Raw genomic sequence first — 8,259 nt, 5'->3', positions numbered from 1 at the left:
ATTGGTTTTCTCTGAGTTTTTTTTATTTGGGCAGAATCTAGGTAGGCATAATAAATTTAAAAAATTATTAAGAGATATAGAGAAAAATATATAAAAATTGAGGCATAAACTCTTGTGTATGAACCTCAGTGAAGAACTTATGAAGAAATATTGTATATTTGGTAGGCTTTCATCATCTCAGGGTATATACCTGAAGGAGTATCTAGTTTTTATTTGTCTGCTTATACATCTGAAATCTCTAAGAGTGTGTTTACACAGTGGTAAGATAACAAATTGATATTTTTTTTAAGTTTTAGTCAATTTAAAGTACAATAGACACTGTCCAAATGAAAGTTGGCTTTTAGTCCCTGCCAGGTTCATATTTTGTTTTCTTTTCCTTTTTTCTTTTTAGTGAGAGAGACAGAGACAGAGAGAAACACAGACAGAGGGCCAGATAGAGACAGACAGGTAGGTAGGGAGAGAGATGAAAAGCATTAATTCTTTGTTATAGCACCTTAGTTGTTCATTGATTGCTTTCTCATATGTGCCTTGATCAGGGACCTAGAGCAGAGCAAATGACCCCTTGCTCAAACCAGTGAACTTGGGCTTCAAGCCAGCAACCTTTGGGTTCAAGCCAGCAACCATGGGGTCATAGTCATGTCTATGATCCCATGCTCAAGCCAGCAACCCTGCGCTCAATCCAGAGACCCCGCACTCAAGCTGGCCATCTGTGCTCAAGCTGGCCACCTCGGGGTTTCAAACCTGGGTTCTCCATGTCCCATGCCAATGTTCTATCCACTGTGACACCACCTGATCAGAAATGAGTCTATATTTCTAAAAGCCAATAATTTTAATTGTTCAGAAGTTTTTTTTAATAACCCTTAGACTTGTGCACAACATATCGTTTCCAATGAAATGAAAGTACTTTTGCAAATTATAGTATGCTAGCTTGCCAGACCAGTCTTATAATTTTCTCAGTCATTCATTTAACAAATGTTTATGAAACAACCATTATATATAATTTCTGGCTTTATGACCAGTGGGTCTGTAAGAGTGAAAAGTCCACAGAAGCTTCAGTATTGACTTTGAGAGTTTCTATAGAGCTATGATGATGACATACATGGCATGTCCTCATTCAGTGTCTCACAGGCTACAAATAACAGGTGCCACATAAACAGGACTCATGAGCATACACTTAAAGAAGTTCAAGGAATTCACTAAATCACACCATCGTTTGATTTTTTCAGTTTTTTTGTTTCTTGTATATTACCTGTTTCTATTTCTGAAATGCCACCTTAAGTAAATTTTGATTTCTTTCATCTTAAAGGAGATCTAATGTACTAGCTACTTTTCATTTAAAATGAAAATACCTCCTTGATAAAGGAGAATACGCATATGGACTAAGCTCCCTTCACCACACTAAATGCAGGAGACACGCACAGCACATATCTACGTTCCCTGATAATACATTTATAAAATCGTTTAAAATACCCAATACTTAGTAAATTCAAAGTATTTTGAATACACATCACAGTGGGGCAGCTTGTGGACACCTGATAGTCAGGTAATCAAAGTGAGAATCATTGGTAATGGGATGACACCCTGTATGCACAGGTAGAACAAAGCTAGAAGCAGCATCCAGCTCTGCATTTAGCATTGAGAGAGAGTCCCATCAGGGATGCATGTCCAAATCTAATCACAAAGAAACATCAGAAGAATCCAAATTGATGGTCACTCTACACAATAATTGGCCTGTAATTATAAATTATAAAATTATAGGTAACAAAAAATTAGTTTCTAGTGAACTTTTTTTCAAGCACATGAAAGCATTTACCACCAGGACAGTCACAATAGTTTGGCAGTAATAGCTGCTCTAGAAAAGAAAAAAATAGAAAGAAAAAAAAAGAGAGAGAGAAAGAGAGAAATGAGTCATTCTTAATGAATTGTGCCAATTAAGTATTAAAGCAAAATATAGCTCAGTTGGGCAGGGGTAGAAAATTTTCATTTGGTTGGAAAGCATTCTTTTTCCTAGGAAAAAAGACAATTGAATGCCACTAATAGAAACTCCAGAAAACAAAACAAAATTTCTTATCTAATATAAAAAGCTAGTTAGTGAACAGTAAAACAAACACACCAAAATAGTTACTAAAAAAATTTATATATCAGATGTCCCTGAAGTACAAGGTGCTGGAGGTAATAGAGTTCTGAGATAACCTTCCTTCTCAACAAGTTTATGATCTAGATGGGAAGAGAGAGATACGCATAGATATTCTGAAACAGATAGGAGGGCCTTGACCTCTTTCATTCTTACTTGGCTTGACGCTGCGAGCTGCCAGATCTCTGACCTAGATACAGTAGATGCACATCTGGCAGGTCTTGATTATTCCAGAGTTGCCTCACTTCTTGACCCCCTGCATGTATGTGTTCAGCTAAAATGAGCTTACCCAGCCTCCAAAGAGCCGCCATGGAACCCTCTGTCCATTTCTGCTTGGTCTGCCTTATTTTCAGGCCCTTTTAGGATTCCTGCTTTGGAGCAAAAGACTGGGTTGTGGGAAGAAGAGAGAGCTGGAGGAACAAAGAGAAATGAGTCCTGATTATCTCTTTGTTGCCCTTTTCTTTGACATTGTCTTGTTTCCCGGACCACAGCCTTGTTCTGCCAGATACATCTCATTTTCTGCATGACTTCATCTGGATGTGCATTTCAAGCTGTGATTTCCGAATTTGCTTGCCCATTGTAGACCCTCTTTCTACTGAAAAAGAGGCTTTCAAGTTCAAAGTGAGTTAGAGTAAGCAATGTCTTAGAATACATGTCTTTCTGATCCTTCTCCACTGTTGGCTGCTTCAAACAATATCATATTATTGTATGTTGTATAGCAAATGTCTCCGGTGGGCATTCTTTTAAAATGCATTCAGGAAGTCAGTCTTCCAGCTCAGAGATCTGATGATGAAACCTCTTGTTGTTGATGTGAGAAACTTATTCTGTGAACAGAACTTCAGCGGCACGTATTTGTCCCACATGGCTCCCAGCTCATGGTTCTTGTCCTCAAATAGCAACTGAGGTGATCTCATTGTTTCCAGATTATTTGAGGTCACAATTGGACTGTTTTATCCAAATGCACTGTATTCCCAAACACTCCCAGACACCAAACTGCTCCAGAGATGCTTTTGCATGCCCTCTCTATTCAATTCTAGGTATGCCTTTAAAGCAAATGAAACAAATCTCTTTTTTTAACAAAGCATACATATTCACCGTCTCTTTTTTTTAAAAAAAGACTTTATTTATTTATTCATTTTAGAGAGGAGAGAGAGAGAAATAGAGAGAGAGAAGGGAGGAGCAGGAAGCATCAACTCCCATATGTGCCTTGACCAGCAAGCCCAGGGTTTTGAACCAGCAACCTCAGCATTTCCAGGTCGATGCTTTTATCCACTGCACCACCACAGGTCAGGCTTCACCGTCTCTTATTCTTCCAGAATTCTAACCACAAACCATTCTAGAGGGAGTAGTCAGTGTCTCTGGATCTGAACTAAATGTGCGCTAAATTCCTAAATAATTATTTTTATATAATTCGGTGAACATTGATTTTAAGGTTCGGAAAAATCACACCTAAAAGAGTTTTGAAAATACATGCAAGCCTTACCAGGCAGTGGTGCAGTGGATAGAGCATCAGACTGGGATGCAGAGGACCCAGGTTCAAGACCCCGAGGTCGCCAGCTTGAGTGCGGGCTCATCTGGTTTGAGCAAAAAGCTCACCAGCTTGGACCCAAGGTCGCTGGCTTGAGCAAGGGGTTACTCAGTCTGCTATATCCCATGGTCAAGGCACATATGAGAAAGCAATCAATGAACAACTAAGTTGTCGCAACAAAAAACTGATGATTGATGCTTTTCATCTCTCTCTGTTCCTGTCTATCTGTCCCTATCTATCCCTCTCTCTGACTCTCTCTCTGTCTCTGTAAAAAAAAAAAGAAAATACATGCAAAAAGGAAAGTGTTTCAACAAGTGTTGGTTAAAAAACTACTTCGTTTGAAACTTTCATTGTATTAAATATTTTTTAAAAGTGTTCTGTATTTGGTTATAATTTATAAGCAGCTTAAACATTGTATTATGATTTCCACATAAAATTAAATTTCCTAATTGGGAAAAATAAATATTTCATAAATGGTGATACTATAAGCTATATAAGCAAAAGCAAGCAAACAAAAAAGGTAAAATTAAAATATGCCTAAAATAGATATGTCAAGAAACTTCATTAATGTGGACCTAACATATTTTAAATGTGGGATTACACAGACACTGACTAGGCTGTCATTAGTCATTTCAATATATAAATATAAAACCAAATATATTTAATCCAGTTAAAATAAATAATATTGAGAAAGTAGAGGGAAAATAAATGCCTCTCCAAAAGTAAAGTCTCTAGAAAATCATTAGTACCTTTATTTTTAAATGTTGGTACAAGTAAAATGATAATTATAAATAATTCTTACCTACTCTTAAAGTGAGTTTTTCAAGAACATTTTGGCAAACACAAAAGCAAACTGGCTTCTGAAAAAGTTACTACAATGTTCTATGGTGATCTGAACTAAGTAAATTATTTAGTTATTGTGATTTAGTCCCAACTACATAATAAATACATTAAACAAAAGTTGAGAATACTGTGTTCTTCTATTATTTTGGAAAAATTAACTTAGCTTTTTTTTGTTTTTTAAAATGTTTTATTGTTGTATTAATAGTACATTGTTCTGAGTCCCATCTTGTTTATTCCCCCAGAGTAAATTGTATCCTGGCAATAACTTTTGCAAATCCCAAATAAACTTTACATCACCAATTTCAATGTTTGTGCTAAGAAAATGCACTCTCATTTTAATATTTTTAAAAATAAAACATTACTCATTCTTTTTTCTTGCTGTGGACTTATTTGCAAATGAATTAAAAAGTTCTCCTTCCTCTTAGGATGTATAAAAATGAACAAGTTTCTCCTTTCATCTCCCATGTCTAATTATTTTTAGAGTTTCTTCATGCCAGGGGAAAATTCATAGCTTTTTGTATTTCTGTTCACAGGAATTAAAAAAATACAAAGTTGCAAACACAAATGTGAAAATCCTCAAAATGACATTGATTTATAGGGATGATTGAAATAATACTGCTGGATATCTTCGGAGAGGTAAGGTCTTGGTGCTTTTATGGGAAGATGCTGAGACCAGTCTGAGATAAAGCTGGTTCTCTGAGCCTGAAAAGACAGAGGGGTGGTGGGTTCTGTGATTGGCCATGATGCTCATACAGGATACAAGAAGTCATAACAGGGTCCCCGTTATAGCAGGGTCTTGGGATATGCATAGGCATTGAACATTAAACATTATAGCCTTGGGAGCCATAGTAAAAGAGCAGCGTGGCCCTGGCTCATAGGTTCAGTGGTAGAGTGTCAGCCTAGTGTGTGGATATCCCAGGTTCAATTCCTGGTCAGGGCACACAGGAGAAGTGATTATCTGCTTCTCCACTTCTCCCACTCCCCTCCCCGTCTTTTCTCTCTCTTTCTCTCTTCCACTCCTGCAGCCATGGCTCCATTGGTTCTAGTGCATCACCCTAATTGCTAAGAATGGCTCTCTGGAGCTTCTGCCTCAGGCACTAAAAAATAGCTTTGTTTGGAGCATGGCCCCAGATGGAGATTGCCAGGTGTATCCTGGAGGGGGCGCATGCGGGAGTCTGTCTTTCTATCTCCCTCTCACTTGGAAAAGAAAAAAAAGAGGTGGTGCCTCTACATTTTAATGTACTATGGGGGCTAAAAACAACAAAGAAATTTATGCTTCTAAGAGAGATCTCAGAAATAGATAAAATTTCATTAAAAAAAGATAAAAGAATGTGACATTTCTTTCATTCTGCATAGTGATGAAAACATAACTGTTATAAAAATACTGTGAAGTAAGAATCTGAAATATAAGTTTTCTTTTTTGGAAACTATAGTTTTTTCAAGACCCTTGAGTTATAACAACTTTATATTGATTTATTAAGGACAGAATTAGTGCATGAAAATTATTACAGTACATGAAAAGTATTACGGCTTTGCAATATAGTTGTTTAGATGCTGTCTTGACCCAGTTTTGAGGCTGTAGTTAGAAGCTGGTTAGTTCCACTTTTTAAATAACTAATTAAATCATTAAATCTACACCCCCACTTATGTTCTCTGTTGGACTCTCATACTCTGGACCTCTATCAACCCACCCTCATCACTCCAGCTCCAGGCATCAAACAATCAGGACCAGCCCCTGTTCCCCAGAGCCACCTAAAATAATTCAAATTACCAATCCTAATCTGGCTGAGCCTGACTCATACATTCCTCTCCATGGAAACCACAATGAAGGTGTTTGTCCACAGCACCCCCCCTCTCTGTGCCTCATGACTGACCTGGTGCTTCCCCAAGGAGCTGGGCACTTTGAGCTTGCCTGGGAACTTAGAGATCCCCAGAGAATTCTGAGTAATAAAATTATAAAAGTCTGTCTTTCTCTTTCTCTTACTTAATGTGCATCTGATTTCACCATACTTTACCCAAGGTAATGTGTTTAGAGCACGTTTTTCATGCACAATAACATTCACCAACAAAACTCATTTCTGTGTGCATCTGAGGTTGGAAAGTGGGGTCTATAACCTTTTGCTGGGTCCTAGTGCAGCTTCCAAGTGATTATTTCTTTCTACAACTGCTCACAAAAATTAGGGGACGTGCAGATACTCTAGTACTTTCAGCCTTTTGTATAGTGCATTTTCACCAGTGAAATAAAAGTTGGTTTTGCCTCTCATTTGCATAATCAAATAACTTTCTTTGACTTGTTTGTTTTTCTGATGTTTTTGTTTAATGAAAAAAATCAAATGCTTCTTTTTTTTGCTTCATATTCATTTTGAAATTTCCCCTAATTTTTGTGAGCAGTACATAATAAGTCCTTCTCTTTTGAAGTTCTTGCAATTGGAATGAATCATTCTTCAGTCCTACTTTATTTAATCAAGACACTGAACCCAGTTATGCTCTTGGTTATTTTCTTCATTCCAAGTCTTGCCTTATCGTGGATGACTTCAACAGTCATTTGTCTATGTACTTCACACTTTAGCATATTGCTTCATATGTGTTCTTTGACCTGCCCTTGTCTATAGATATCCACCTTTATTTGTCTTCAAATCTACTTCTAAAATCAGTTTTGAAAGTCAGAAGTTCAAAATCACTTTCACTGGACTATAAAGTGTCAATAGTGAACCAAAGGCCACTTTTAAAAAGATCAGCAAAATTAATAAACAGCTACAATAAAAATAAAGAGAAAAGATATAACTCATCAATATAAAAACTAGAGAGAAATATCACTAGAGATTACACAGACAATTAAATGATAAGGGAATATGGCAAATAACCCTATGCAAATAAATATGACAACTTTTATAAAATTGACCAAATTTTTTGAAAATCACAGCTTAAAAAAATTCACACAAGAAAAAAATAGATAACATGAACAGTTCTATTCTATTAAAAATTTTAATTTATATTAAAAGTTTCTGGAAGAAAGAAATCTCCAGATGTGGAAAGTTAAAATAGTGAGAACTACTAAACATTTAAAGAGGATAGAACAAAAAAAGAGGAGTAAACACTTCCTGAATCATTTTGAGACAAGAATTACCCTAACACCAAGAACAGATACAAAGAGTATAAAACATAAAACAAAAACAAAAGCAAAGAAACCTACAGATCAATTTGTTTCATAAACATAGACAAAAAAATTGTTAATAAAATACTAGTAAATATAACTCAGCATTATATAAAAAGAATAATACACTATGGCCAAGCAGGAATGCAAGGCTAGTTCAAATCTTGAAAATCAATCAATCTAATCTACTATATTAAAGAATGAAGATTATAAAAACTGCATGATTATATCAGTTATTGCTCAAAAAAGTATTTGAAAAATTCAACCTATATATATGATAAAAAAAATCAGCAACTTAGGAATTGAAATGAACTTCCTTAACATGATAGTGATCATCTATGGGAAAACTATAGCTGAGAATATTTCAAATGATAAGAACCAACATTATTTTTCTCAAAGATCATGAGGAGATTAAAAGGATGTCCACTTTTACCTCTCCTACACATCATGCTCAATATCCTAGTCAGTGAAATGAGTTAATAAAATTAATCTATAAGTCATACAAATTGTAAAGAAAAAAAAAGAACTGTCTATTCACAAATTATTTTATTTTTATAAAAACATTTTAGAAATATAAAAGGACAAGAATAAAATATTTTC

Source organism: Saccopteryx leptura, chromosome 11, assembly GCF_036850995.1.
Source record: "Saccopteryx leptura isolate mSacLep1 chromosome 11, mSacLep1_pri_phased_curated, whole genome shotgun sequence".
NCBI classification, from domain to species: domain Eukaryota; kingdom Metazoa; phylum Chordata; class Mammalia; order Chiroptera; family Emballonuridae; genus Saccopteryx; species Saccopteryx leptura.
This window is presented reverse-complemented; position numbering follows the sequence as displayed.